The following is a 15,903-nucleotide window of genomic DNA, read 5'->3' as shown; positions in this document are numbered from 1 at the left end:
TTTCTATCAGGATACATCAGCACACACGAGTTTTACAGTATTTCTGACCTGATCGTTCTCTACAAAACAAAATATTTATTAACCTCGAACTCAACCTCAACTCACTATATCTATATCACTATACAACTCGTTCACTAGAAATGGTTCATATTATGAGCGCCTGTTTTCAGTGGCAGGGTTATGAACAGGAAAAGATCCTCCCTTTGGACAGAAAATGTGAACAGACTCATTTTAAATAACTGGCTGAAAGATGGGTAGCTGTTAACAACTCTGTACGTATAGACATTAGCTGGCTTTCTAAAAAATAATATTGATTTAACATTTTTATCATAATTTTATAAATGTTTTTATTGGTAAACATGTTCTTGTAATTATATATGTGCATAACTGTTCAAATTTTGTTTAGATATTAGTCTGCGATTAATTGCGATTAATCTCAATTAAAAAAATAAAATAAAATGGCGTGACAGCCCTAAATATAACCATTAGCTTAAAACCAAAACAAACTGCTCAGTTTATTGCGATCTTACATACATCAACTCGACATCTTATTTAACCATGGTTAGAAGTCTCGTTAGAGACCGACAAAAATTGCCATAGCCGACTATATTTCAAGTCGTCCAGGCGGGGTATTGGGTAAAGTTTTCAACTAGCAATAATCGCGCCTCGGATAAACCTCATAGGCTACGATACTGCCACTGCGCAAAGCTAACGAGACATGGGAGGTAACAGGGGAGAGCAGCACTCATCAACATACTCTGAGACGGTAAATAAATATCACTCACTGAATAACACAAACAGTACACCCAATCATTTTACACAGCCCATTTCCCAATTTTAGTTGTGTGCATGTTGATATTTAAACCAGATTTTTTGCTAGAAGTTTTTCAGTGTTAAGTCTGGACCAGGGATAGTCAAAAGTATTAGAATATTAAAACCCACAACATGATTCGGGTAGATATTTTCATTGACATTTGCTTGTCAGAAAGGGCTGAGCAGTTTGTTTTGGATTTGAGCTAATGGTAATATTAAATAATGGCATTTCTCTGCAGAACTTTTAGTGTCGTCACTTTATTGCAGGTGTTTGATAATATATGTGTAAAATAACGGTGTTTCTCTGCAGAACTTTTCATGAACTTTTGGATCAAGTTCAGAAACTTTTTTCAGTGCAACATTGTCGCCTAAGCTTTATTTGTTCAGCATTACAGCGTTCATATATATAAATATATATAAACATGTATATATACTTACATATCCATGCGTTTTGCAATACAAGTGGAACTTCAGCTTACCTATTCACTATGAACACAATTCAGACTCCTTCTAATGAACCCCTAACAGCAACCCCGCCCATCCTGTTCAATCATCTCACCAAAACAGCGTTTGAGACATTTCCAAAGAAAACTGCCGTCTAAGTTTCATGTGTTTTTGATGAAAGCAATATTTTGTTTGTTTTCACGTTTTTGTCACTTTACTTAAATAACTTCTCACCCACTTTAACATTGTTTACTCGTCATTTACTGGCTGTGTTACAGAACCCATCCTTTGCGCCACATTATTTCTGTAAATAAGCGATTCAAAGTGCACTTGTGCTTCGATCCATTCTTGCTAGACTACTGTTCGGAACATAGTCACATTCAAGTATCTCAACAAAGTGATTTTAAGGGATTATGGTCGTGGGCTTCACAGTGGCAACTTGACTGTAGTGGGGATTGAACCAACAACCTTCTGATCACCAGTCCAGCACCTAAACCCCTGAGCTAACACAACAACACACTCTTTTAAGGCAAAACAATCACGTGACGGATCAGACAACATTTAAATTGCATGCTTTAAAAGTTTTTTTTTTAGTTTTTTTGCGCAAATATCATGTAGCCCCATTAGCCGAGACGGCATCGGTACGCTGTGCTTATAATTTTGCGCGCATGCGCAAGACACCGGTTCGAAAAATGATCATATTTGTGTAGTTCAAAGCGTCACCGACTTCAGCCAAATTCTTCTTAGTGAGTACTCGGTAACAAGCATTCGAAAAATCACTGCGTAAAATCTAGCGACCTTACACCCATCAGATAAACATCTTACTTAACCATAAGTAGAAGTCTCGTTAAAGACTGACAAAAATTGCCATAGCCGACTATATTTCAAGTCGTCCAGGCGGGGTATTGGGTAAAGTTTTCAACTAGCAATAATCGCGCCTCGGATAAACCTCATAGGCTACGATACTGCCACTGCGCAAAGCTAACGAGACATGGGAGGTAACAGGGGAGAGCCAGCACTCATCAACATACTCTGAGACGGTAAATAAATATCACTCACTGAATAACACAAACAGTACACCCAATCATTTTACACAGCCCATTTTCCAATTTTAGTTGTGTGCATGATGATATTTAAACCAGCTTTTTTGCTAGAAGTTTTTCAGTGCCAACTTAAAAATGAAAAGCAACCAGCTGCCTAACTTTTTTGAGTTTTCTCAACTTCAGGCATTCGTAAACATTTTAACTTATTTTCTTTGATTAACCTATAAGTTCACTCAAAATAATATTTTAAGATAAAACAACTTCTTTTTACAAGTACAATCAAATGGTAATTGTAATTTTGTTAAACTTTAGGTAGTGATTTGAGTGAACTAACAACCTAACTAAGTTGGCATAACTGCTTTTTTAAGTTTGCACACTAAAAAACTTCTAGCCAAAAAACTTTTTTTAAATATGCACACAACAAAAATTGGGAAATGGGCTGTGTAAAATGATTGGGTGTACTGTTTGTGTTACTCAGTGAGTGATATTCATTTACCGTCTCAGAGTATGTTGATGAGTGCTGGCTCTCCCCTGTTGCCTCCCATGTCTCGTTAGCTTTGCGCAGTGGCAGTATCGTAGCCTATGAGGTTTATCCGAGGCGCGATTATTGCTAGTTGAAAACTTTACCCAATACCCCGCCTGGACGACTTGAAATATAGTCGGCTATGGCAATTTTTGCCAGTCTCTAACGAGACTTATAACGATGGTTAAGAAAGTTTTTGATCTGATGACTGTAAGGTCGCTATATTTTACGCGGTAACTTGTCTAATGATTTTTGTCATTAACTCACTAAAAAGTATTTCGCTTAAGTCAGTGACGCTATGAACTACAAAAATTTGATCATTTTACGAACAGGAGCCCAATCTGACAAGAAAATTAGTCAATAAAAATATCTACCCGAATCACGTTGTGGGTTTTAATATTCTAATGTTTTTGACTAACTCTGATCAAGCCTTAACACTGAATAACTGGGGCCTTGCTCAAGGGCCCAACAGTGGCAGCCTGGCAGTGGTGGGGCTTGAACCTGCAACTTTAAACTTTCTTACTAGTCCAGTAACCGTTAGACTACATGGACACATTGCCACCATGATGGGCAGCCATTTCTATAATTGCAGGTTGACCAGTTATGTTGAGACCTCTTCTCCACCTCTTAGTGAGAGTGAACCCAGCTTCATCCAAATATAAACATTCATGGGAACATTCAAGACAGACCTCATGTCGTTATATACATGTGCAGCTTTACACAGAATACAGTATTTGATAGGGGTGGGTTTATAAAATCGATTTTTCGATTCGAATCGATCTTTATTTGAACGATCCGATATCGATTCATATAAACGCGAGATCGATCTTTTAAATAAGGCCTTTTTTACGGTGCACACGGAAATCTGTTATCCCCTTTAATTTCGCGTGACCAGCCAGTGTTTTTTCATGCAACGAGATCTGACCTGCACATCAGTTTAGCATGGCAGAAGCTCAAGTTAAGACCACTACACAACTTTTTGCACTGATTTTCGCTCGGCGACGGGTCGGTGCTGGATTCGGGAGGAACTCGGTGTTCGCTCTGCGATCAAAACTCGGCTCTCAATCAATGTGAGAAACAGCGAGGGGAAACACAGGGGAGAGGTTGTAAACAGGTGGTGGAGCGCAATATAGTTTCTATCAGGATACATCAGCACACACGAGTTTTACAGTATTTCTGACCTGATCGTTCTCTACAAAACAAAATATTTATTAACCTCGAACTCAACCTCAACTCACTATATCTATATCACTATACAACTCGTTCACTAGAAATGGTTCATATTATGAGCGCCTGTTTTCAGTGGCAGGGTTATGAACAGGAAAAGATCCTCCCTTTGGACAGAAAATGTGAACAGACTCATTTTAAATAACTGGCTGAAAGATGGGTAGCTGTTAACAACTCTGTACGTATAGACATTAGCTGGCTTTCTAAAAAATAATATTGATTTAACATTTTTATCATAATTTTATAAATGTTTTTATTGGTAAACATGTTCTTGTAATTATATATGTGCATAACTGTTCAAATTTTGTTTAGATATTAGTCTGCGATTAATTGCGATTAATCTCAATTAAAAAAAAAAAAAAAAATGGCGTGACAGCCCTAAATATAACCATTAGCTTAAAACCAAAACAAACTGCTCAGTTTATTGCGATCTTACATACATCAACTCGACATCTTATTTAACCATGGTTAGAAGTCTCGTTAGAGACCGACAAAAATTGCCATAGCCGACTATATTTCAAGTCGTCCAGGCGGGGTATTGGGTAAAGTTTTCAACTAGCAATAATCGCGCCTCGGATAAACCTCATAGGCTACGATACTGCCACTGCGCAAAGCTAACGAGACATGGGAGGTAACAGGGGAGAGCAGCACTCATCAACATACTCTGAGACGGTAAATAAATATCACTCACTGAATAACACAAACAGTACACCCAATCATTTTACACAGCCCATTTCCCAATTTTAGTTGTGTGCATGTTGATATTTAAACCAGATTTTTTGCTAGAAGTTTTTCAGTGTTAAGTCTGGACCAGGGATAGTCAAAAGTATTAGAATATTAAAACCCACAACATGATTCGGGTAGATATTTTCATTGACATTTGCTTGTCAGAAAGGGCTGAGCAGTTTGTTTTGGATTTGAGCTAATGGTAATATTAAATAATGGCATTTCTCTGCAGAACTTTTAGTGTCGTCACTTTATTGCAGGTGTTTGATAATATATGTGTAAAATAACGGTGTTTCTCTGCAGAACTTTTCATGAACTTTTGGATCAAGTTCAGAAACTTTTTTCAGTGCAACATTGTCGCCTAAGCTTTATTTGTTCAGCATTACAGCGTTCATATATATAAATATATATAAACATGTATATATACTTACATATCCATGCGTTTTGCAATACAAGTGGAACTTCAGCTTACCTATTCACTATGAACACAATTCAGACTCCTTCTAATGAACCCCTAACAGCAACCCCGCCCATCCTGTTCAATCATCTCACCAAAACAGCGTTTGAGACATTTCCAAAGAAAACTGCCGTCTAAGTTTCATGTGTTTTTGATGAAAGCAATATTTTGTTTGTTTTCACGTTTTTGTCACTTTACTTAAATAACTTCTCACCCACTTTAACATTGTTTACTCGTCATTTACTGGCTGTGTTACAGAACCCATCCTTTGCGCCACATTATTTCTGTAAATAAGCGATTCAAAGTGCACTTGTGCTTCGATCCATTCTTGCTAGACTACTGTTCGGAACATAGTCACATTCAAGTATCTCAACAAAGTGATTTTAAGGGATTATGGTCGTGGGCTTCACAGTGGCAACTTGACTGTAGTGGGGATTGAACCAACAACCTTCTGATCACCAGTCCAGCACCTAAACCCCTGAGCTAACACAACAACACACTCTTTTAAGGCAAAACAATCACGTGACGGATCAGACAACATTTAAATTGCATGCTTTAAAAGTTTTTTTTTTAGTTTTTTTGCGCAAATATCATGTAGCCCCATTAGCCGAGACGGCATCGGTACGCTGTGCTTATAATTTTGCGCGCATGCGCAAGACACCGGTTCGAAAAATGATCATATTTGTGTAGTTCAAAGCGTCACCGACTTCAGCCAAATTCTTCTTAGTGAGTACTCGGTAACAAGCATTCGAAAAATCACTGCGTAAAATCTAGCGACCTTACACCCATCAGATAAACATCTTACTTAACCATAAGTAGAAGTCTCGTTAAAGACTGACAAAAATTGCCATAGCCGACTATATTTCAAGTCGTCCAGGCGGGGTATTGGGTAAAGTTTTCAACTAGCAATAATCGCGCCTCGGATAAACCTCATAGGCTACGATACTGCCACTGCGCAAAGCTAACGAGACATGGGAGGTAACAGGGGAGAGCCAGCACTCATCAACATACTCTGAGACGGTAAATAAATATCACTCACTGAATAACACAAACAGTACACCCAATCATTTTACACAGCCCATTTTCCAATTTTAGTTGTGTGCATGATGATATTTAAACCAGCTTTTTTGCTAGAAGTTTTTCAGTGCCAACTTAAAAATGAAAAGCAACCAGCTGCCTAACTTTTTTGAGTTTTCTCAACTTCAGGCATTCGTAAACATTTTAACTTATTTTCTTTGATTAACCTATAAGTTCACTCAAAATAATATTTTAAGATAAAACAACTTCTTTTTACAAGTACAATCAAATGGTAATTGTAATTTTGTTAAACTTTAGGTAGTGATTTGAGTGAACTAACAACCTAACTAAGTTGGCATAACTGCTTTTTTAAGTTTGCACACTAAAAAACTTCTAGCCAAAAAACTTTTTTTAAATATGCACACAACAAAAATTGGGAAATGGGCTGTGTAAAATGATTGGGTGTACTGTTTGTGTTACTCAGTGAGTGATATTCATTTACCGTCTCAGAGTATGTTGATGAGTGCTGGCTCTCCCCTGTTGCCTCCCATGTCTCGTTAGCTTTGCGCAGTGGCAGTATCGTAGCCTATGAGGTTTATCCGAGGCGCGATTATTGCTAGTTGAAAACTTTACCCAATACCCCGCCTGGACGACTTGAAATATAGTCGGCTATGGCAATTTTTGCCAGTCTCTAACGAGACTTATAACGATGGTTAAGAAAGTTTTTGATCTGATGACTGTAAGGTCGCTATATTTTACGCGGTAACTTGTCTAATGATTTTTGTCATTAACTCACTAAAAAGTATTTCGCTTAAGTCAGTGACGCTATGAACTACAAAAATTTGATCATTTTACGAACAGGAGCCCAATCTGACAAGAAAATTAGTCAATAAAAATATCTACCCGAATCACGTTGTGGGTTTTAATATTCTAATGTTTTTGACTAACTCTGATCAAGCCTTAACACTGAATAACTGGGGCCTTGCTCAAGGGCCCAACAGTGGCAGCCTGGCAGTGGTGGGGCTTGAACCTGCAACTTTAAACTTTCTTACTAGTCCAGTAACCGTTAGACTACATGGACACATTGCCACCATGATGGGCAGCCATTTCTATAATTGCAGGTTGACCAGTTATGTTGAGACCTCTTCTCCACCTCTTAGTGAGAGTGAACCCAGCTTCATCCAAATATAAACATTCATGGGAACATTCAAGACAGACCTCATGTCGTTATATACATGTGCAGCTTTACACAGAATACAGTATTTGATAGGGGTGGGTTTATAAAATCGATTTTTCGATTCGAATCGATCTTTATTTGAACAATCCGATATCGATTCATATAAACGCGAGATCGATCTTTTAAATAAGGCCTTTTTTACGGTGCACACGGAAATCTGTTACCCCCTTTAATTTCGCGTGACCAGCCAGTGTTTTTTCATGCAACGAGATCTGACCTGCACATCAGTTTAGCATGGCAGAAGCTCAAGTTAAGACCACTACACAACTTTTTGCACTGATTTTCGCTCGGCGACTGGTCGGTGCTGGATTCGGGAGGAACTCGGTGTTCGCTCTGCGATCAAAACTCGGCTCTCAATCAATGTGAGAAACAGCGAGGGGAAACACAGGGGAGAGGTTGTAAACAGGTGGTGGAGCGCAATATAGTTTCTATCAGGATACATCAGCACACACGAGTTTTACAGTATTTCTGACCTGATCGTTCTCTACAAAACAAAATATTTATTAACCTCGAACTCAACCTCAACTCACTATATCTATATCACTATACAACTCGTTCACTAGAAATGGTTCATATTATGAGCGCCTGTTTTCAGTGGCAGGGTTATGAACAGGAAAAGATCCTCCCTTTGGACAGAAAATGTGAACAGACTCATTTTAAATAACTGGCTGAAAGATGGGTAGCTGTTAACAACTCTGTACGTATAGACATTAGCTGGCTTTCTAAAAATAATATTGATTTAACATTTTTATCATAATTTTATAAATGTTTTTATTGGTAAACATGTTCTTGCAATTATATATGTGCATAACTGTTCAAATTTTGTTTAGATATTAGTCTGCGATCATTTGCGATTAATCTCAATTAAAAAAAAAAAAAAAAATGGAGTGACAGCCCTAAATATAACCATTAGCTTAAAACCAAAACAAACTGCTCAGTTTATTGCGATCTTACATACATCAACTCGACATCTTATTTAACCATGGTTAGAAGTCTCGTTAGACACCGACAAAAATTGCCATAGCCGACTATATTTCAAGTCGTCCAGGCGGGGTATTGGGTAAAGTTTTCAACTAGCAATAATCGCGCCTCGGATAAACCTCATAGGCTACGATACTGCCACTGCGCAAAGCTAACGAGACATGGGAGGTAACAGGGGAGAGCAGCACTCATCAACATACTCTGAGACGGTAAATAAATATCACTCACTGAATAACACAAACAGTACACCCAATCATTTTACACAGCCCATTTCCCAATTTTAGTTGTGTGCATGTTGATATTTAAACCAGATTTTTTGCTAGAAGTTTTTCAGTGTTAAGTCTGGACCAGGGATAGTCAAAAGTATTAGAATATTAAAACCCACAACATGATTCGGGTAGATATTTTCATTGACATTTGCTTGTCAGAAAGGGCTGAGCAGTTTGTTTTGGATTTGAGCTAATGGTAATATTAAATAATGGCATTTCTCTGCAGAACTTTTAGTGTCGTCACTTTATTGCAGGTGTTTGATAATATATGTGTAAAATAACGGTGTTTCTCTGCAGAACTTTTCATGAACTTTTGGATCAAGTTCAGAAACTTTTTTCAGTGCAACATTGTCGCCTAAGCTTTATTTGTTCAGCATTACAGCGTTCATATATATACATATATATAAACATGTATATATACTTACATATCCATGCGTTTTGCAATACAAGTGGAACTTTAGCTTACCTATTCACTATGAACACAATTCAGACTCCTTTTAATGAACCCCTAACAGCAACCCCGCCCATCCTGTTCAATCATCTCACCAAAACAGCGTTTGAGACATTTCCAAAGAAAACTGCCGTCTAAGTTTCATGTGTTTTTGATGAAAGCAATATTTTGTTTGTTTTCACGTTTTTGTCACTTTACTTAAATAACTTCTCACCCACTTTAACATTGTTTACTCGTCATTTACTGGCTGTGTTACAGAACCCATCCTTTGCGCCACATTATTTCTGTAAATAAGCGATTCAAAGTGCACTTGTGCTTCGATCCATTCTTGCTAGACTACTGTTCGGAACATAGTCACATTCAAGTATCTCAACAAAGTGATTTTAAGGGATTATGGTCGTGGGCTTCACAGTGGCAACTTGACTGTAGTGGGGATTGAACCAACAACCTTCTGATCACCAGTCCAGCACCTAAACCCCTGAGCTAACACAACAACACACTCTTTTAAGGCAAAACAATCACGTGACGGATCAGACAACATTTAAATTGCATGCTTTAAAAGTTTTTTTTTTAGTTTTTTTGCGCAAATATCATGTAGCCCCATTAGCCGAGACGGCATCGGTACGCTGTGCTTATAATTTTGCGCGCATGCGCAAGACACCGGTTCGAAAAATGATCATATTTGTGTAGTTCAAAGCGTCACCGACTTCAGCCAAATTCTTCTTAGTGAGTACTCGGTAACAAGCATTCGAAAAATCACTGCGTAAAATCTAGCGACCTTACACCCATCAGATAAACATCTTACTTAACCATAAGTAGAAGTCTCGTTAGAGACTGACAAAAATTGCCATAGCCGACTATATTTCAAGTCGTCCAGGCGGGGTATTGGGTAAAGTTTTCAACTAGCAATAATCGCGCCTCGGATAAACCTCATAGGCTACGATACTGCCACTGCGCAAAGCTAACGAGACATGGGAGGTAACAGGGGAGAGCCAGCACTCATCAACATACTCTGAGACGGTAAATAAATATCACTCACTGAATAACACAAACAGTACACCCAATCATTTTACACAGCCCATTTTCCAATTTTAGTTGTGTGCATGATGATATTTAAACCAGCTTTTTTGCTAGAAGTTTTTCAGTGCCAACTTAAAAATGAAAAGCAACCAGCTGCCTAACTTTTTTGAGTTTTCTCAACTTCAGGCATTCGTAAACATTTTAACTTATTTTCTTTGATTAACCTATAAGTTCACTCAAAATAATATTTTAAGATAAAACAACTTCTTTTTACAAGTACAATCAAATGGTAATTGTAATTTTGTTAAACTTTAGGTAGTGATTTGAGTGAACTAACAACCTAACTAAGTTGGCATAACTGCTTTTTTAAGTTTGCACACTAAAAAACTTCTAGCCAAAAAACTTTTTTTAAATATGCACACAACAAAAATTGGGAAATGGGCTGTGTAAAATGATTGGGTGTACTGTTTGTGTTACTCAGTGAGTGATATTCATTTACCGTCTCAGAGTATGTTGATGAGTGCTGGCTCTCCCCTGTTGCCTCCCATGTCTCGTTAGCTTTGCGCAGTGGCAGTATCGTAGCCTATGAGGTTTATCCGAGGCGCGATTATTGCTAGTTGAAAACTTTACCCAATACCCCGCCTGGACGACTTGAAATATAGTCGGCTATGGCAATTTTTGCCAGTCTCTAACGAGACTTATAACGATGGTTAAGAAAGTTTTTGATCTGATGACTGTAAGGTCGCTATATTTTACGCGGTAACTTGTCTAATGATTTTTGTCATTAACTCACTAAAAAATATTTCGCTTAAGTCAGTGACGCTATGAACTACAAAAATTTGATCATTTTACGAACAGGAGCCCAATCTGACAAGAAAATTAGTCAATTAAAATATCTACCCGAATCACGTTGTGGGTTTTAATATTCTAATGTTTTTGACTAACTCTGATCAAGCCTTAACACTGAATAACTGGGGCCTTGCTCAAGGGCCCAACAGTGGCAGCCTGGCAGTGGTGGGGCTTGAACCTGCAACTTTAAACTTTCTTACTAGTCCAGTAACCGTTAGACTACATGGACACATTGCCACCATGATGGGCAGCCATTTCTATAATTGCAGGTTGACCAGTTATGTTGAGACCTCTTCTCCACCTCTTAGTGAGAGTGAACCCAGCTTCATCCAAATATAAACATTCATGGGAACATTCAAGACAGACCTCATGTCGTTATATACATGTGCAGCTTTACACAGAATACAGTATTTGATAGGGGTGGGTTTATAAAATCGATTTTTCGATTCGAATCGATCTTTATTTGAACGATCCGATATCGATTCATATAAACGCGAGATCGATCTTTTAAATAAGGCCTTTTTTACGGTGCACACGGAAATCTGTTACCCCCTTTAATTTCGCGTGACCAGCCAGTGTTTTTTCATGCAACGAGATCTGACCTGCACATCAGTTTAGCATGGCAGAAGCTCAAGTTAAGACCACTACACAACTTTTTGCACTGATTTTCGCTCGGCGACTGGTCGGTGCTGGATTCGGGAGGAACTCGGTGTTCGCTCTGCGATCAAAACTCGGCTCTCAATCAATGTGAGAAACAGCGAGGGGAAACACAGGGGAGAGGTTGTAAACAGGTGGTGGAGCGCAATATAGTTTCTATCAGGATACATCAGCACACACGAGTTTTACAGTATTTCTGACCTGATCGTTCTCTACAAAACAAAATATTTATTAACCTCGAACTCAACCTCAACTCACTATATCTATATCACTATACAACTCGTTCACTAGAAATGGTTCATATTATGAGCGCCTGTTTTCAGTGGCAGGGTTATGAACAGGAAAAGATCCTCCCTTTGGACAGAAAATGTGAACAGACTCATTTTAAATAACTGGCTGAAAGATGGGTAGCTGTTAACAACTCTGTACGTATAGACATTAGCTGGCTTTCTAAAAACAATATTGATTTAACATTTTTATCATAATTTTATAAATGTTTTTATTGGTAAACATGTTCTTGTAATTATATATGTGCATAACTGTTCAAATTTTGTTTAGATATTAGTCTGCGATTAATTGCGATTAATCTCAATTAAAAAAAAAAAAAAAAATGGCGTGACAGCCCTAAATATAACCATTAGCTTAAAACCAAAACAAACTGCTCAGTTTATTGCGATCTTACATACATCAACTAGACATCTTATTTAACCATGGTTAGAAGTCTCGTTAGAGACCGACAAAAATTGCCATAGCCGACTATATTTCAAGTCGTCCAGGCGGGGTATTGGGTAAAGTTTTCAACTAGCAATAATCGCGCCTCGGATAAACCTCATAGGCTACGATACTGCCACTGCGCAAAGCTAACGAAACATGGGAGGTAACAGGGGAGAGCAGCACTCATCAACATACTCTGAGACGGTAAATAAATATCACTCACTGAATAACACAAACAGTACACCCAATCATTTTACACAGCCCATTTCCCAATTTTAGTTGTGTGCATGTTGATATTTAAACCAGATTTTTTGCTAGAAGTTTTTCAGTGTTAAGTCTGGACCAGGGATAGTCAAAAGTATTAGAATATTAAAACCCACAACATGATTCGGGTAGATATTTTCATTGACATTTGCTTGTCAGAAAGGGCTGAGCAGTTTGTTTTGGATTTGAGCTAATGGTAATATTAAATAATGGCATTTCTCTGCAGAACTTTTAGTGTCGTCACTTTATTGCAGGTGTTTGATAATATATGTGTAAAATAACGGTGTTTCTCTGCAGAACTTTTCATGAACTTTTGGATCAAGTTCAGAAACTTTTTTCAGTGCAACATTGTCGCCTAAGCTTTATTTGTTCAGCATTACAGCGTTCATATATATAAATATATATAAACATGTATATATACTTACATATCCATGCGTTTTGCAATACAAGTGGAACTTCAGCTTACCTATTCACTATGAACACAATTCAGACTCCTTCTAATGAACCCCTAACAGCAACCCCGCCCATCCTGTTCAATCATCTCACCAAAACAGCGTTTGAGACATTTCCAAAGAAAACTGCCGTCTAAGTTTCATGTGTTTTTGATGAAAGCAATATTTTGTTTGTTTTCACGTTTTTGTCACTTTACTTAAATAACTTCTCACCCACTTTAACATTGTTTACTCGTCATTTACTGGCTGTGTTACAGAACCCATCCTTTGCGCCACATTATTTCTGTAAATAAGCGATTCAAAGTGCACTTGTGCTTCGATCCATTCTTGCTAGACTACTGTTCGGAACATAGTCACATTCAAGTATCTCAACAAAGTGATTTTAAGGGATTATGGTCGTGGGCTTCACAGTGGCAACTTGACTGTAGTGGGGATTGAACCAACAACCTTCTGATCACCAGTCCAGCACCTAAACCCCTGAGCTAACACAACAACACACTCTTTTAAGGCAAAACAATCACGTGACGGATCAGACAACATTTAAATTGCATGCTTTAAAAGTTTTTTTTTTAGTTTTTTTGCGCAAATATCATGTAGCCCCATTAGCCGAGACGGCATCGGTACGCTGTGCTTATAATTTTGCGCGCATGCGCAAGACACCGGTTCGAAAAATGATCATATTTGTGTAGTTCAAAGCGTCACCGACTTCAGCCAAATTCTTCTTAGTGAGTACTCGGTAACAAGCATTCGAAAAATCACTGCGTAAAATCTAGCGACCTTACACCCATCAGATAAACATCTTACTTAACCATAAGTAGAAGTCTCGTTAGAGACTGACAAAAATTGCCATAGCCGACTATATTTCAAGTCGTCCAGGCGGGGTATTGGGTAAAGTTTTCAACTAGCAATAATCGCGCCTCGGATAAACCTCATAGGCTACGACACTGCCACTGCGCAAAGCTAACGAGACATGGGAGGTAACAGGGGAGAGCCAGCACTCATCAACATACTCTGAGACGGTAAATAAATATCACTCACTGAATAACACAAACAGTACACCCAATCATTTTACACAGCCCATTTTCCAATTTTAGTTGTGTGCATGATGATATTTAAACCAGCTTTTTTGCTAGAAGTTTTTCAGTGCCAACTTAAAAATGAAAAGCAACCAGCTGCCTAACTTTTTTGAGTTTTCTCAACTTCAGGCATTCGTAAACATTTTAACTTATTTTCTTTGATTAACCTATAAGTTCACTCAAAATAATATTTTAAGATAAAACAACTTCTTTTTACAAGTACAATCAAATGGTAATTGTAATTTTGTTAAACTTTAGGTAGTGATTTGAGTGAACTAACAACCTAACTAAGTTGGCATAACTGCTTTTTTAAGTTTGCACACTAAAAAACTTCTAGCCAAAAAACTTTTTTTAAATATGCACACAACAAAAATTGGGAAATGGGCTGTGTAAAATGATTGGGTGTACTGTTTGTGTTACTCAGTGAGTGATATTCATTTACCGTCTCAGAGTATGTTGATGAGTGCTGGCTCTCCCCTGTTGCCTCCCATGTCTCGTTAGCTTTGCGCAGTGGCAGTATCGTAGCCTATGAGGTTTATCCGAGGCGCGATTATTGCTAGTTGAAAACTTTACCCAATACCCCGCCTGGACGACTTGAAATATAGTCGGCTATGGCAATTTTTGCCAGTCTCTAACGAGACTTATAACGATGGTTAAGAAAGTTTTTGATCTGATGACTGTAAGGTCGCTATATTTTACGCGGTAACTTGTCTAATGATTTTTGTCATTAACTCACTAAAAAGTATTTCGCTTAAGTCAGTGACGCTATGAACTACAAAAATTTGATCATTTTACGAACAGGAGCCCAATCTGACAAGAAAATTAGTCAATTAAAATATCTACCCGAATCACGTTGTGGGTTTTAATATTCTAATGTTTTTGACTAACTCTGATCAAGCCTTAACACTGAATAACTGGGGCCTTGCTCAAGGGCCCAACAGTGGCAGCCTGGCAGTGGTGGGGCTTGAACCTGCAACTTTAAACTTTCTTACTAGTCCAGTAACCGTTAGACTACATGGACACATTGCCACCATGATGGGCAGCCATTTCTATAATTGCAGGTTGACCAGTTATGTTGAGACCTCTTCTCCACCTCTTAGTGAGAGTGAACCCAGCTTCATCCAAATATAAACATTCATGGGAACATTCAAGACAGACCTCATGTCGTTATATACATGTGCAGCTTTACACAGAATACAGTATTTGATAGGGGTGGGTTTATAAAATCGATTTTTCGATTCGAATCGATCTTTATTTGAACGATCCGATATCGATTCATATAAACGCGAGATCGATCTTTTAAATAAGGCCTTTTTTACGGTGCACACGGAAATCTGTTACCCCCTTTAATTTCGCGTGACCAGCCAGTGTTTTTTCATGCAACGAGATCTGACCTGCACATCAGTTTAGCATGGCAGAAGCTCAAGTTAAGACCACTACACAACTTTTTGCACTGATTTTCGCTCGGCGACTGGTCGGTGCTGGATTCGGGAGGAACTCGGTGTTCGCTCTGCGATCAAAACTCGGCTCTCAATCAATGTGAGAAACAGCGAGGGGAAACACAGGGGAGAGGTTGTAAACAGGTGGTGGAGCGCAATATAGTTTCTATCAGGATACATCAGCACACACGAGTTTTACAGTATTTCTGACCTGATCGTTCTCTACAAAACAAAATATTTATTA

The 15,903-nt window shown here is 38.2% G+C and overlaps 12 non-coding genes across 12 annotated transcripts; 4 read left to right on the top strand and 8 right to left on the bottom strand.

Moving 5' to 3' along the window:
- Window positions 1–569: 569 nt before the first annotated feature.
- Window positions 570–710, bottom strand: LOC134326080 (U4 spliceosomal RNA). The gene has a single exon (XR_010014486.1). It is a non-coding gene; the product is annotated as a U4 spliceosomal RNA (small nuclear RNA).
- A 1,389-nt stretch (window positions 711–2,099) lies between these two features.
- On the bottom strand, window positions 2,100–2,240 carry LOC134325651 (U4 spliceosomal RNA). The gene has a single exon (XR_010014311.1). It is a non-coding gene; the product is annotated as a U4 spliceosomal RNA (small nuclear RNA).
- A 613-nt stretch (window positions 2,241–2,853) lies between these two features.
- On the top strand, window positions 2,854–2,994 carry LOC134325987 (U4 spliceosomal RNA). The gene has a single exon (XR_010014442.1). It is a non-coding gene; the product is annotated as a U4 spliceosomal RNA (small nuclear RNA).
- A 1,531-nt stretch (window positions 2,995–4,525) lies between these two features.
- LOC134326069 (U4 spliceosomal RNA) lies at window positions 4,526–4,666 on the bottom strand. The gene has a single exon (XR_010014479.1). It is a non-coding gene; the product is annotated as a U4 spliceosomal RNA (small nuclear RNA).
- Window positions 4,667–6,055: 1,389 nt separating this feature from the next.
- LOC134325646 (U4 spliceosomal RNA) lies at window positions 6,056–6,196 on the bottom strand. The gene has a single exon (XR_010014310.1). It is a non-coding gene; the product is annotated as a U4 spliceosomal RNA (small nuclear RNA).
- Window positions 6,197–6,809: 613 nt separating this feature from the next.
- On the top strand, window positions 6,810–6,950 carry LOC134325981 (U4 spliceosomal RNA). Its single transcript, XR_010014441.1, has one exon. It is a non-coding gene; the product is annotated as a U4 spliceosomal RNA (small nuclear RNA).
- Window positions 6,951–8,480: 1,530 nt separating this feature from the next.
- On the bottom strand, window positions 8,481–8,621 carry LOC134325709 (U4 spliceosomal RNA). Its single transcript, XR_010014320.1, has one exon. It is a non-coding gene; the product is annotated as a U4 spliceosomal RNA (small nuclear RNA).
- Window positions 8,622–10,010: 1,389 nt separating this feature from the next.
- Window positions 10,011–10,151, bottom strand: LOC134325916 (U4 spliceosomal RNA). The gene has a single exon (XR_010014409.1). It is a non-coding gene; the product is annotated as a U4 spliceosomal RNA (small nuclear RNA).
- Window positions 10,152–10,764: 613 nt separating this feature from the next.
- LOC134325976 (U4 spliceosomal RNA) lies at window positions 10,765–10,905 on the top strand. The gene has a single exon (XR_010014439.1). It is a non-coding gene; the product is annotated as a U4 spliceosomal RNA (small nuclear RNA).
- Window positions 10,906–12,435: 1,530 nt separating this feature from the next.
- LOC134326062 (U4 spliceosomal RNA) lies at window positions 12,436–12,576 on the bottom strand. The gene has a single exon (XR_010014477.1). It is a non-coding gene; the product is annotated as a U4 spliceosomal RNA (small nuclear RNA).
- A 1,389-nt stretch (window positions 12,577–13,965) lies between these two features.
- LOC134325659 (U4 spliceosomal RNA) lies at window positions 13,966–14,106 on the bottom strand. Its single transcript, XR_010014312.1, has one exon. It is a non-coding gene; the product is annotated as a U4 spliceosomal RNA (small nuclear RNA).
- A 613-nt stretch (window positions 14,107–14,719) lies between these two features.
- On the top strand, window positions 14,720–14,860 carry LOC134325970 (U4 spliceosomal RNA). Its single transcript, XR_010014438.1, has one exon. It is a non-coding gene; the product is annotated as a U4 spliceosomal RNA (small nuclear RNA).
- The last annotated feature ends 1,043 nt before the right edge of the window (window positions 14,861–15,903 follow it).

Source organism: Trichomycterus rosablanca, chromosome 1 (genome assembly GCF_030014385.1).
Source record: "Trichomycterus rosablanca isolate fTriRos1 chromosome 1, fTriRos1.hap1, whole genome shotgun sequence".
Classification (NCBI taxonomy): domain Eukaryota; kingdom Metazoa; phylum Chordata; class Actinopteri; order Siluriformes; family Trichomycteridae; genus Trichomycterus; species Trichomycterus rosablanca.
The sequence above is the reverse complement of the archived record's forward strand: the minus strand, read 5'-3'. Positions and strand labels throughout refer to the sequence as shown.